General features: G+C 44.1%; 1 protein-coding gene across 2 annotated transcripts in view; it reads right to left on the bottom strand.

The window, feature by feature from the left end:
* BASP1 (brain abundant membrane attached signal protein 1) overlaps positions 1 to 12,847 on the bottom strand; it is a 51,049-nt gene extending 38,202 nt beyond the window's left edge. Inside the window, exon 1 of one of the 2 annotated variants that reach the window (XM_072924011.1) lies at positions 12,597 to 12,847. The gene's annotated coding sequence lies outside the window, so the exon portion shown is untranslated. 2 annotated transcript variants of the gene reach the window in all.
* Between the last annotated feature and the right edge of the window lie 794 nt (positions 12,848 to 13,641).

Here is a 13,641-nt window from a genome sequence, read left to right on the forward strand (position 1 = left end):
ACCTAAGGCATATTGTTTTCTGACCTATCTTTTCAACATGAAAACTGCACTACTGCACACACTTACCTTGCACAGATTAAAAAGATAATGCTTCTTCCTCTTCAGGCAGTAGAAAACTCACCTTCAACATTGATACTTTTCAAATTAACCTGCCACTGGTTTCTCAAAGGAAGCAAGGAGAAAGGCAGAAAAGCAGACAGATGACAGAACATTCGGATTTAATGTTCCGGTAAATGCTTTTGTATTACAACTGCAAACACAAGTGTTTTATATATATTTTATATATATATACAAACATAAATCCCAATCAGTGCTGACCACTCAACCACACAAATTACAGTGAAATTCTAGTGGCTCACAGCTCTGACTTTATTAGTGCAACTCAATTAGACACAAATCAGATACTCACTGATCAACATGAATAAAACTAGAATCAAGCCCACCACTCTAGTTTTGTTCCTAAACATGCCTCCTGGAAAGGTTCACTTTAAAAAGTAAACCTTTTAAAAAAACCTCTTGGAAAGGTTCACTTTAAAAAGTGCCAACACACTCCTGTGCATGATTTGACATCCATACATTCCTGAATAATCTAACAATTAGCAGCTAAATGAAGGTGAGCATTCCCTTATCTCTAATAACACCAAGACATGGGCAACTAGTCAAGAATCTGGTACATTAAACAGAAAAACACAGGCAAAATCTGCAAGTGTTTCTTGAGAGCACACTATTTCCAGTAAGCACATATGGAAACTCAATACCTCTTAGGTTGCCCTCAGGTAGGAAAAGATTGATTGATTGATTGATTGATTGATTGATTGATTGATTGATTTCAAACACACAGTCCAAAGCAGCATGGATATAGCCCCTGGTATTGAGTCAGAAACTTCAATGGCAGCTGTCCACCTGCACGCAAAAGATAAACTGCAAAGAGATACTTTTTCAGCTAAATATTATGTTTATTCAAAAGCATTTATGAATACACCAAGGATTTCTTTATAAATTATATCACTTTCAAACCTACAGTTAGTATACCATTAAGTTTCAGTCACCATGAGTTGAAAACATGAATAGCCTTCTCCACTCACCTGTGGAACATCCCAGCAAACGTTTCTGCAGCCTATAGATTAAGTAACAAAAGACATCCTAGTGTCATATCAATAAGAAGTACGCAACTTTCCTCACAAAATTTTATTCTGGGCTTGAAAAGTAAAATTTTCAAACATACACGCATGATTGCTTATCACTGTCTTGAAATAAAACTTATGACCTGAAAAGCCTCAATAATTTTATGTTTTACTGCCCTTCTTGCACATCAGCCCCATTTTGAAGAATAACCTCAAACTTACAGCCCATTTAAATAATTCTGTCAAAAGTACTATGAGAAATCTTCATTTAACAACCTATGCTGTTCAGCATCAATAAACGAAACAGCCTTTTGCCAGCTCTAGAAAAGCCTTATTTGTGTATTTATTTACCATGTCCATAAAGCATCTTAGCAGAGGTTTCATCTTTGGATCTCAATATTAACAGAGCTCAGACACACCGTCCATAAACCAGTACACTTGGCAAGGATTTTATTTCAACTGAACTAATTTCTCTGCACTCAAGAACTAGCTCACTCCAAAGGTTCCTCATGTCCCTGATCAACAGACCACAAGTCTGAAGGATACCTCAAGAGAAGAAGTCAAAATATTTCCTCTCCTTGCCCCAAGGCAGAATGAGTCATATTTAAGTAATCTCTCAATCATTATTTCTTACCTGGTCTTAAATTAATCATTCACTTCTTTACACTGCACAAACCCAATGTGTTCATTTCTCCCTTTCATAGCTCCTGTTTGATCACTCTTATTATTTACATGTGCATGCCCTTGAACAGTAGCTCTCTCTTATGTGGCATATGACCCATGTAGGTAATACCTTTAAATGTTCAAAGCACAATATAAAAAAGGAAATTCTTCAATGTCCATTTTAGGATAGTTAAAAGGAAATTTATTCTATTCTGGTTCTAAATACTTAACACAACTAAGGAATGGATCTCTGTTATCCTTGTTTTCCCTTTCTTGTCAACAAAATCTTCTTCGTGGCAATTCTGACCACATATTCCCAACAACTACCACATACTGTCTTTATTAGAAATTATTCCACAGACAAGGAATTTTTATTATTATTTATTTATTAAAAATTATTTAAATTATTTTAACTCAGCTTACTGACCATGTGTCATCTGTTACAGAGAAAACAGCAACTATTTTTCCTCATGCAGTCCAAAGTTATCTATATGAACAGTGGAAATCCCCTTTCTTGTGTACAGCTCAGTTACTTGCTAGTCCTTAGTGACAGAACACAGAAAGATGACTCCCTGTTTCCATGAAAGGCTTGAATGTGATTGTAAGCTGTGACGTGTATTGCTAAGATAAAAAAATATTACAATGTGTTAGTTAAGATGAATTCTCTGTATTTTTTATTTCATATTAAGGTATTCCTGGCTGTGACTCTGTAACTTTGAAATACAGTCTCTTAGGAACCATGAGCAGATTTAACCACAAATAGCTAAATGTGCCTAGATACATGAAGTTATATTTAACTATCTCCCTAACTAATTAGATCAGGGGACCAGAATCATATGGCGATTATGGGTATTCTCAGTTCAGTCAGAGAGAAAGGAGAGTTTCTAACCAGGCTAGAGCCTGGGAAAGAGTTGGAGTTCACGTCATCTAGCCTTCTGAACTGGAGTTCTTTCCTACCATCCTGCCTCAACGGCGACATGGCTAGATAAAATAAAAAGATAAAACAGGGCATTTGTAATAATTAAGTAACCTCTTTGGTCTTCTTTCCAGAGCAGGGAGTCAATGAACATCACTAGTGCAGCAGCTGATGACTGTCATTCCAAATCATGGATGCAGTCTCACCAAAGCCACTAATTTTGCAAGACAGACCAGAAGGCTCCCTGATTTTATTTGTTGGCTTTAAGAAGACCAGAGAAGCTCCTTGCCAGGAGGAATCCCTAAGGTTGCTCAGAGTTGAGGTTTCCAGAAACAGCAGGGTGAGACACGCAAGGGATTCAAGCCAGGAACTTGAAGCTTAGCAAAAAAACCCTTAAAATGCTGTGGGTCTACTACCAGGGAGTACACCCACAGACAAATGCCAAGGGTGTTAAAAGGAAGTTTGGGACTAGGGAGGACTCCAGATTTTCATTCCAATGCACAAAACTTCTGCATTCAATGCACAAAACTTGAAACAAGCATTAGAATTAAAAACTTGAAAGAGCTTGTGGGCAGAGATCAGGCTGTGAATAATATATATTCATCTATTATTTGGCTCTATCAACACTGTATGCTTTCTCTGTGTATGGAGTCAATTAACTGAGATGACTAGCTGTAATTTTAATGCAAAGAATATTATTTGAGAGGATTTTTGAGAGCACAACGTACAGCAGATGATCTAAATCAATATCCTTCACTTCCCTGGCCCCCTACTAGGGGACCCTCCACAGAGACCAAAGGCTATTTTGTGTCTTCACCCTATAGCTACAAACTTGTCCTTTAGAATAAAAGACCTATCTATCTGTCATCATGAACTCACTTGGCTGAACATGGTCTTCACCTTGATGGCATCATACTCAATGTCCACAGCAATCACGTTGTTATCTCCATCATTTATAGATGTTATGTTTTATTTAGACACAATTAAAATCTAGAGCAATTAGAGGTGGATCCAAATAAGGGTTCTCTATAAAAGAAGCTCAGGCCTGTATGACGGTGACAGCTACTGGCCTTTATGCAATACGCAACCCAGAATAGCCACAGCTTGACAGACAAGCTTTGTCTTTTATAATAGCAAATCTTTCCCCTAAAACTGTGTTCTGGACAGTTTTTCAACTCACTAATGCAGTCTAATTATGAGCTTGCAGCAATTTAATTGTCTACAGGATCAAACAAACTTAGTTCTTCTTGAAAATAAGACACAATTCAAGCTATCACAGAAGCTTTGGGTTTGATGGGGGAGTTTTTTTTTCTTTCAGTCAAGTCTTCTGTTTAAAACTAAAATAATGTGTAAAAAGGAAATATTCTCTCCCCTTTCAGTCAGCAGAGGAAATCACATCAATATTTCCTCAGCTGGTAAGAAGTTTAAAACTGTTGAATGCTTTCAGCTGGCAGAGCTCCAATTTTTCCATATTGTTACAGGATTTGCATGAAACTTTGTTTAAGACCAAGTTCTCATGTTGATATGATCTCACTTTAGTGAACATCTAGATTTGGGAGACATATGCATGCAAACCGTTGGGGTCTAGTAGCATGAGTTGCAGAGTTTAAAATTAAAGTTTTACAAGCAGTGGTTCTGGACTCATACCTCTGCTCATTACATATGAATGCCAGCACACAATTAAGTTGATGACATCCTGTGTTCTGCATGTCTGCTAATGCACACTGCCTGTTACTGTGTGATTATCAAGGTGTTATTTGAAATAGGCTGAATTGGTTCATGGCTAAAAATTTGGACTTCTAGAAAGGATAAGCAACGGAAATGGCTACATCAGCACCATGAGCATTTAATTTAAATTCAGATAAGTGAGCTACAGTAACATGGCAAGGAAGGGCACTGAGCCAAAGCTAGATGAAAATTAGTTTGGATATAACAAAACTTTTTTAAATGGGATACATTTACAAATATGGACAGAGAAAATACAATATATCCTAACAGGTTAGAATACAGTTTCTAACAAGAAGTATTCAAAATAGTTTCTTCAGGCAGGATAAAATGTGCCGAAGAACTTGTTTTTTAAGTAGAAAGGAAATAAAAGCTACTGAGATAAATATTTCTATTCTCAGTCTGTAAATTTACTGTCATTGTTCCACAGAAAACTTCTGGACAGACTTTTTTTTTCTGAACCACAAATCTGTCAGTGCAGAATTTCCTTTATTCTCTATTACCTCTGTGTTTCAGATGATGAGGCACAGGGTCAATGGCTGTGGGAGAGCATGCAATGCATGCTCATTTCCCTCAACACCGTACTCCATATATCAATTACAACTCAAAACACACATGGCAAGTATTTAAAGACACAATATTTATCCTGCTTCAAGCATTTGGTCATCTGTTAACTGATATGCTTGCTCTTCTCCATAATGTCTTTGTAACAGTGACATTCCAAGAGATGTCTGCAAAAACACCTGTAGGTGATTTGCAGTCCAATTGGTAACAGAAGCAGTGAAGGCCACTTTTAGTACACTGTGGCATAGCGGATTTCCAGTACAGTGTGCTGTTCAGTGGGAATGAGACACCATAAGGGGTGCCACATTCCTATTGCTAGCAGCACCAATAATTTCTTCATTAATCTGTCAGTCACTGACTCATCCACAGAAGAGGATGACAACTGAACTTTCAGTGGCCTTATAATCATTCTAGTGCTTATAAAATTATACTGTAATATTAGTTTTCTTGAGCTCTGTTGAGGCTTCTACTCACTATTACACGAACAAGAAAAGAGTGTACTCCAGTGAACTATCATATTTCAGTGCAGCTCTTACTTAGCTTGGCTCTAAAAGTATTATTCATTAAGGTAATGTCATCGGTTCAAGGTAACTGGATGGAAAGGATGGGCCACTAGGCAGAAAACTGAATGTTCCTCTAGATATCACTAGGGAAACTAGCACTGAATAAATCATTAAAATGCACAATATTGGTGGAACATCAGGTGGCCACAAGCAGCTAAAAACATTTCTTCTGGTACCTCTTCACTGGAGGATGACTTTTTTCCAGATGAAAATCTCCGAGGGTAGGAAATGAGAAAAGGGAACAGCATATGGAAGCAGAGAAGGGATAAATTCCTCTTACTAAAAATCTCTCCTGTGACCAATACCAGATCCTTCAGAAAAAAGATATCTTCAAGGACAACTTGTCACTCTCCTTGAACTCTCTCATCCTACATGCAGCATTCTAGGGCTATCAGAAAGCTCTTAGCTATGATTGCTGGAGTTACATAGAGCATGTGTGGACTGCAAACAAGAAAAGGATTTCCACATTTGCTTCATTCTGCTAATTTAAGCATTTGAATTACAGGCTTGGGAGCTATCCTGAGCACTCAGGTACCCTACAGAAGCTTCACAAGCTCCAAGCAAAAGCTCCAAGTGAAATAAAGTTGCAAACTAACAGAGTACTCTCCTACATCTCAAGCAGAGTGTGGAATGGAAGAGCCTGGAAAATCTAGCCTGATTTTGAACGTTATCCTCTGGAGAACTTCTGTCTCCCTTGCTTTACAAGATCTGAAAAGAAAAGCAAGGGCCAACATGCACCTTTCACCCTCTCTTCAGTGACACCAGCTATTCCCAGAGCAGAATATTCACTGTTGCAGGGTTTACATGCAGGGCTGAGTGATGCTGCTGGAGGAAAATGAGCCTCACTCTCTCAGCACATCTAGTTAGGAAACATTGGTTAGAGCAGCTAGCACATCTTCCCCATTTGCTGAAGTTTTTCTGGTGACAGCAAAAAACCCATAAGAACTGCTTCCACCACCTCACATCTCACTGAATTTCTCTTCTCCCACCAGATCTGCACAATTATCAGCAAAATTCAATCATGCACTTACCAGCACTTGGCCAAAATACAGCAACTTTGTGTTCCTGGAAACTTTGGGTATGAAAGGAAAACATAGAAATAATCTGAACACCTCATCCAGTGGTGACAGGTTTCAGCCTGTCCTTTTGCAGACTCTTAATTTTATACCACCTCTACCCTGTTTTTGCTTTTGTTTTCATTCTCCACTAATGACGCACTTCACTGCCTTGAGGAAGGATGATTACAGGAAGCTGATGTAGCAATTCTCTGGCTCCAGTCTATCTCAGACAAGCACATACCAAAGCATTTCTCAAGGTGTAACTCTTCCATGTTCACTATGTTTGTAATTGGGTTTTCACTGTTTTATACATCTTGATTTGTGCATGTTTGGCATGTGTTTTTCTAAGGTAGGAAGATGAGAGGAACTTGCATCAATTCAAACATTGTTGATCCATTCTTTGTTTTACCTAACTTTGCTTCATTTCTTCTCCATAGTTCAGTAATCATCCTAAATTTGTCTAGCCAGATGCACACCTATAGGATCCTACTATGTGACCATCTACTTCATCCTAAAACAGTTCATCACATCAAGATGTAATTTTGCATATGAGCCCCTCCATCATCAAACAGACACACAAGGAAAACAGTAATAGCGTAAAACAAGTTCAAAAACTATAACCAGGCTCTGTCCTTCTGCAGGGGTTATGTTCTGCATCCCATTGAGTATTTAAAGACTACTGAAACAGGAGCTAGCCAGCAGCCCCCTGTTTTCACTACTCATACAGAACTAGCTTCCATTTATCACACAACCATATTGATGGCATAGATTTCTATCATTAAAATTATTTATTGGGAAACTGTCATTATAGCTACTAGGCTTTTGCCTGAAGGAAAAAATTATGTTTCAACAGTGCATTCTAATCCTCTTCATGCCGAAGCATCAGTAGTATTACAATTACCACCATGATATCATCCAGCAAGGCCCAGTCTTATTATACATTCAGGGTTGTATCCTTTGTAAGGACAGTAAGTCTCTAATCAAAATGAAGATACTGCCATCAGTCTTATAGTTTACATGAAGTACCAGGTCCTGCTGCTCTGAACAACTGCTAAGGCAGTGTATGCAAAATAAAATCTTTTGAAAAGACATTCAAATTTCCTAAAGGTTAAAACCAAAAATCTCTGGATCAGCAGGTCATAATCATTGGTGGCACCACTTACCAGGCTAAAATCTAAACTATGCAACATGTGACTAAAAAGCATGTGGCTTTCCCCATGCTATTGCACTGCTGGGGTACTTGGCAGCAGTCACCCAACAAGTCAGGCTACTATACAGACTACTTCATTCCTATTCTGCAGAAGACAACATCAAACACATCAAAAGAGATCAGACTATGATTTATATCCTAAGACATAAGGTTTTTATTAATAAAACTGTTTCCTCAGAGTTAAATTCCATTAAGTGTACTTAAGACAGAATTACTACACATCTTGCTCCCAGGAAAAGCCTGACCAATCCACATGTGTTACAAATAAGTATCTCTTTACATTTATTGGTGTGCAGACGAAAGTCAAACGATTTCATATTCTGGCAAGTCAGGAATCTTCCATTTTTGAGGAATCACATCGCTATCAATCTATTTCTATTTTAAACTTATGAATTTTCATACCAAATAACCAGTAGATACATTTTCATATTAATCACATCTCTCCATCTTGAAGTAAGAAGCTTAGGTGGCATCACTTTTAGGGAAGCGAGTTGTGAGATACAAGATATTGTAAGGAAGACTTTAAAGTCCTTTCCATTCTGCATGAAGTTTCCCCCCTTCTTCTCCCTGCATATTTTTTTAATCTCGAAACCATTTCCTACTAATGCATGAAACCCCCATTATGCTGCATATGGTTTCTATTATCAAGTCTATAATGCTTTCAGGAATTTCTTTGATTTCTCTAGTTGTTACCTCATTCTTTTCATGCCTGCTTGACACAGAAGCAGCAACCCAAATCATTCCTAACTATCTTTCTTTAGTTATAAATCAGTCTCCATACTTCTGTAGCATACCTAAAAATGGCTTGCCTTTACTACCCTTGTATGAATAAAGAAAAGGCCTTGAATATTGGATGATTATTATACTCTTCATTATGTATTTGGAAATCATCCAATTTTCTTATTTGAAGAACTAGATTTTATCTAAAAATTAAATTTACATTACACCCATGGACACTACGCTTACACCTACACACCTAAATCAAGACCTGGGATTTGTGCACAAAAAAACTGCAGAATACTCTTCATAGAGATGGAATCAAAAAAATAACCAAACAAAAGACCTCCAAAATTCTTGTTTTCAAAATTAGTAAATTAGTGCAAGATCAGCTTTCCATAGCAGATTTCAAAATAATTACTAACTCAATGGTAGCTGAGTGTCTAAAAGTGTAACCACACAGAACTCACCCAAGCTTTCATGGGAAGGCCTGTTTCTACCATGCAACCAGCTCTTTTTTTTTCTAGTCTGTTTGGTGCATGCCACTGGGCCATGGGTGGGTGCCAGCACAAGGGAAGAATTTACCATTGTTCAGATGGAAGCCGTCGTGTACACAGGAGATTCTGCTGAAGGACTTCATGGTTCACTGCATGGGCCAAAGTTACCAGTGGAACACAGCACAAACAGAAGCAGCTTCACTTGGAAATTACAATTTATTCCACGGACTTAATTTTGAATGATCAAAACACAAATACATAAGGTGTCTCCAGTAAGGACTGGAGACAACTCTAGACATGGCTCAGAAATTATGAAGGCTGCATACTCTGTAGTCTTAGGGTAAGGGTATGTGCCAAAGGTATTCCACTTCCTGAAATAAATCAACCTTGTATCACCATCTTGCTTCAGAGGGTGCTGCATTTCAAATGCAATGATGTATGGAAGAGGGTGGGGGGGAGATAAAAATATTTCACCTGATCATTGCTTCAGGCAATAACTTGAACAGTGATTTCACCATTTTTACCCTTTTAATGTTGATTTTAACTGGATGTGATACACTCAAGAGGTTCAAATCAACAGAAAAAAAAGAAAACAAAACTGCTGCATGATTGCATTTTGGTAACTACATACAATTTCCCTGTATTATACAATCAGTTATTTCATACATGAAGCATACAAGAATAGACAGAACCACCATGAATTTTCAATCTTTTGTGTTTATTCTGTCCACAGATCAGAGTTGGTGCTCCCTAGCTAAACTGAAACAGCCAGACAAAAGGAAAATATCCACTGCACACAATCCACTAGCAAAGGAGATCACAAAACAAAGCTTGTCCCTCAAATGAAGTTCTGTGAGACAATGAGTAGACAGCAAGTGTAAAAACCTTTGGCCATGTCCTTGCTTCTTCTTTTTCCCTCAGCCCTAAATGTTGCCCAGAATTCTCAGAAACACCCTGAATACAAAAGGATTGTGTCGGACAAGGTATCTCCCCTGGAGAGAGCAGTAGCAGCAGATGCTGCATCTTCCATCTTCCGTCAGTATAGCACTCCCACTCCAGACTCTCCCTGGCTTAATGGGGAACATCTACACAGGAAAAAAAAAAACCAACTCAGTGTTTGAAGCCTGCCCACCAGTTTAGGTGGTGCCTGGCAAACATCTGGCAAACAGAGAGGGGGCATTTAGACATATTTTAGGGCTCTGATGGCTTCTTCAGAAGAGATCTTAATTGGAAACACTGGAAATACCAAGTAATTGCTATGCAAGGGGCCTTGGGGTCTATGTTTTCTAGTGAACGTTCATCACCCTCGAGGGGAAGCAATAAAATCCACTGCCATCGCCTGTTTAGCAGCCCACTGGCAATATTCTTTTGTCAGCTTTAACTCAACTCCAGCCTAACACACCAGTCGTCTTCTGTTCAGAAACTGTCATTAGCTTACAAAATTATACATTTCAAACGGGCTTAAGCATGCTCCCTCTAAAAAGAAATATATATACTCGAATTTTGGACACAAGTTGGGAAAGAAGAGTAGTGAAGAAGGAACAGGCATCAATGCCAGCATCGAGACACAACAATTCGAACAAAAGAGATCTCAAGATGTCGCACTAACACGCACGCACACAATCTTCCTCTTGATACACTGCTTCCCCTGGGCAGAGGGAGATGCTTCAAGAGAGCGCCCGCCGGAGCGCAGAGCACGCGTGGGTCTCCCAGACAGAGCCCGGCGGGGAGCGCGTCCCGGCGGCGTCGCTGCTCCGCGGGGCTTCCTACTGCGGACGTACACCGCAACTCGCCTCGCCCTCTTTGCTCAGAGCAAGCCACGAAACACCCCACGCTGCTGCAAAGGGACCCCCTGACCCACGTCTTCTGCCCCAAGGCCACTGACAGAGGCGGGTGCTGGAGCCCGGGGCATAGGAGCTCTGGGAGCACCCGCGGGTGCTCGACGGCCGCCGACCGAAACCCGCTGCGGGCAGCACGGCCTGCCTTTTCCCCTTCCTAAATGCCAAATTTTCTGTGGGTGAGACGAGAGGGAGCACGGATCCGCTCCGCCATCGCACATAGAAGCAAATGCCAAAGCTAAGCCAGGCGCAGCGCGGGGAAGGAAATGCGCCGGGGTAGCGCTGGCTCGTCCCGATGAACCGCGCCGGGGCTGGTGGCGGGCGGGCGGGGGCAGCACCCGGGGGTCGCGGCGCGACGCCTTTGTTCCGCCGCCGGCCCCGGCCGCGCTCCACTTCCGCGCATGCGCGGAGCACGGACAAAGGCGCGGATGGGGCGGCGGGGGCTTCCGCATCCCCCTGTGCCCCGCGTCCCCCTCCGCCGCGCATCCCCGCTCCACTCCGCACCTCCTCGTCGCCCCGCATCCCACGCTCTGTTCCGCATGCCCCCCTCTGCCCCGCATCCCCCCGCGTGGTGCCCACCCTGCGTGGCAGGAGGGTGGGGGTGTCCCGGGGGTGTGCGTATGTCCGCCTCCCCTTTCCCGCGTAAGCCGCCACGCCCAGCTGAGGCGCGGAGAAAGCGCCCTGCGGGGGCCGCGTTTGAAAGACACGCGTGTGCATAGGGAAGAGGCGACACGGCGGGTCGGGAGGGGAAAGGGAAAAAAAAAAGGTCGACAGGAGTTGTAGCGTTCTTTGGTGGGGGGGAAACGAGAAACCAGAGTGTTAATGGGGACCTGTGGGAGCGGGGAGCGGCAGTCGGTGAATATTCATAGAATGGGCGCATCGGGGCATAGCGCGGCGGGCGGCAGCGGCGGTCCCTGTCGTGTTTGACGGCGGGTCCGTAGCCCCTGCTCGGGCAGCCGAGCCGCCGAGCCCCGACGTGTGCTGCCCAGCCAGGAGAAGCGCTTTGAACCCGCCGGCGTGTCCACGCGGACGCTTAACCGGCTTCCGCGCCGCCTCGCCAGGGACAATCGCGTTGTCCCTGGCCCCAGTGGGCAAGCGCCACTTCCCGCTCCTCGCCCGCCCCACGCCTGCCGCACCCCGTGGAGCCCCCCCACCAGCCGCCCGGACCCCGCGGTCCCCCTGCAGCACCGCCGCCCCCTGCCCCCCGCCCTGCGCAGGGCAGGGCGCTGTGCGTGCTCTTCTCGCAGCGCTTCCTTTCATGGAGAGCTTGGGGCATCTTTCTATTTTTTTCTTTTCTTTTTTTTTTCCCCTCTTTTTATTTTAAATTATTGTTATTAATTAAGCAGACTCCCTTTGGAAACAGGCTAAAAGCACCGAACAGAAATTTGGCATAAACCACTATTATTCCCACCACACCCACCGCTACCCCCACCCTTCCCCAAGAGAGCCTTCCCGGGCATTTAAATCTCATGGAATCGCTTTCGGTCCGTTGTGTGCCTCGATCCCGCGCTCAGGTGGTCCCTTCTCGAGGAATCGAGCTCCTTGCAGCGATATTCCTAAAATGTGCCCAGGGAGGCGCCTCCCGGGCTGCTCCGCTCTCTCTGCTCTTACCGATTCACATGCACATCTCCTCTCCCCACAATCGAGACACAACGGAAGGAGGGGAAATGATAAAAATGGCAAAGCTCTCGCGGGCTGCTGTGTAAATAAGTGAGACACACCTCGTCTTACCTTTATGTTTTTCTTCTGTCCCTGTCGGTGTGTTTGTGTGCTGGGGTGTCACAGAGAGAGTTCCAGGTAGCCCAGAGCCCCCTCGCCTCGCTCGGACCGCTGTGGCCCTCGCCCGCTCGCTCGCTGGGACTGGAGTGCCTAGTGCCTGCTGGAGCACTGCCGCCGCTACCGCGGCTGCTGCCTCTGCATTTCTCACTCTCTCCCCCTCCCTCTTTCCTTCCCTCCCCCCTTCCCTGTGACAGTCTGTGGGCAGTTCAAAAGCCACACGTTTTATTTATTTATTTTCCGGGCTGGCGGGCGGGGGATGCGCTGCGTGGTGCTCGCGCTTAGGGGGCGCACGGACCCCAGGTTTAAATATCAGCCGTGCAGGCTGCGGGGGAAGGGGGGGGGGGGCTGGATCGCGGGTCCGCGAACGCACCTTGCAGCATCATGCCCCCACACCCCTCAAAAAAAAGGGGAAGGGGGCGGCCAACCTCCCTGCCCCGAGGAGAGCGGGAGCGGCACGGCGAGGTGCGGAGCGCTCTGCGACCCTCCGCATCCGAACCGCAGCGGGGGCGACTGTGCACCATGGGGCGGACCGCCCGTCCCCGGCGGAGCTGGGATACCGTGCGGCGGAGGGAGCGGGCAAGCCGGGCCGCCTGCCTACAACTGCAGCCCTCTCGGGGAGCGGCAAAGCCGTTTGCACCGCGCAGAGGGGCGGCACGGGCGGAAGAAACTAAAAATTCCCAGGCCTGGATGCTCTTGGCACGCTTAAGGAGAGGGTATGCCGGTTAAACACAAAAGGCAGGAAAACATAGGAAAGCAGCACATTTCTCAAGAGACTGGATCTCTCCCGGGCGCTCCTGCAGCTGAAGAGCTGGCCTGAACGTCGCTGGGGCTTCAGGACTGCTATCCCTCCAGATCTCCCTCTGTTCCAAAGCATCCCTGAGCCTGCCACAGCACAACCGAGGGTGCTGCCCGCACTCTCCCACCGCTCTCTTTTTACAGCTTGGCTGTGGCGGGGGTCGGGTGCGCCATGCTCGCTGCTCCGCGCCC

This window comes from Taeniopygia guttata, chromosome 2, assembly GCF_048771995.1.
Source record: "Taeniopygia guttata chromosome 2, bTaeGut7.mat, whole genome shotgun sequence".
Taxonomy (NCBI): Eukaryota; Metazoa; Chordata; class Aves; order Passeriformes; family Estrildidae; genus Taeniopygia; species Taeniopygia guttata.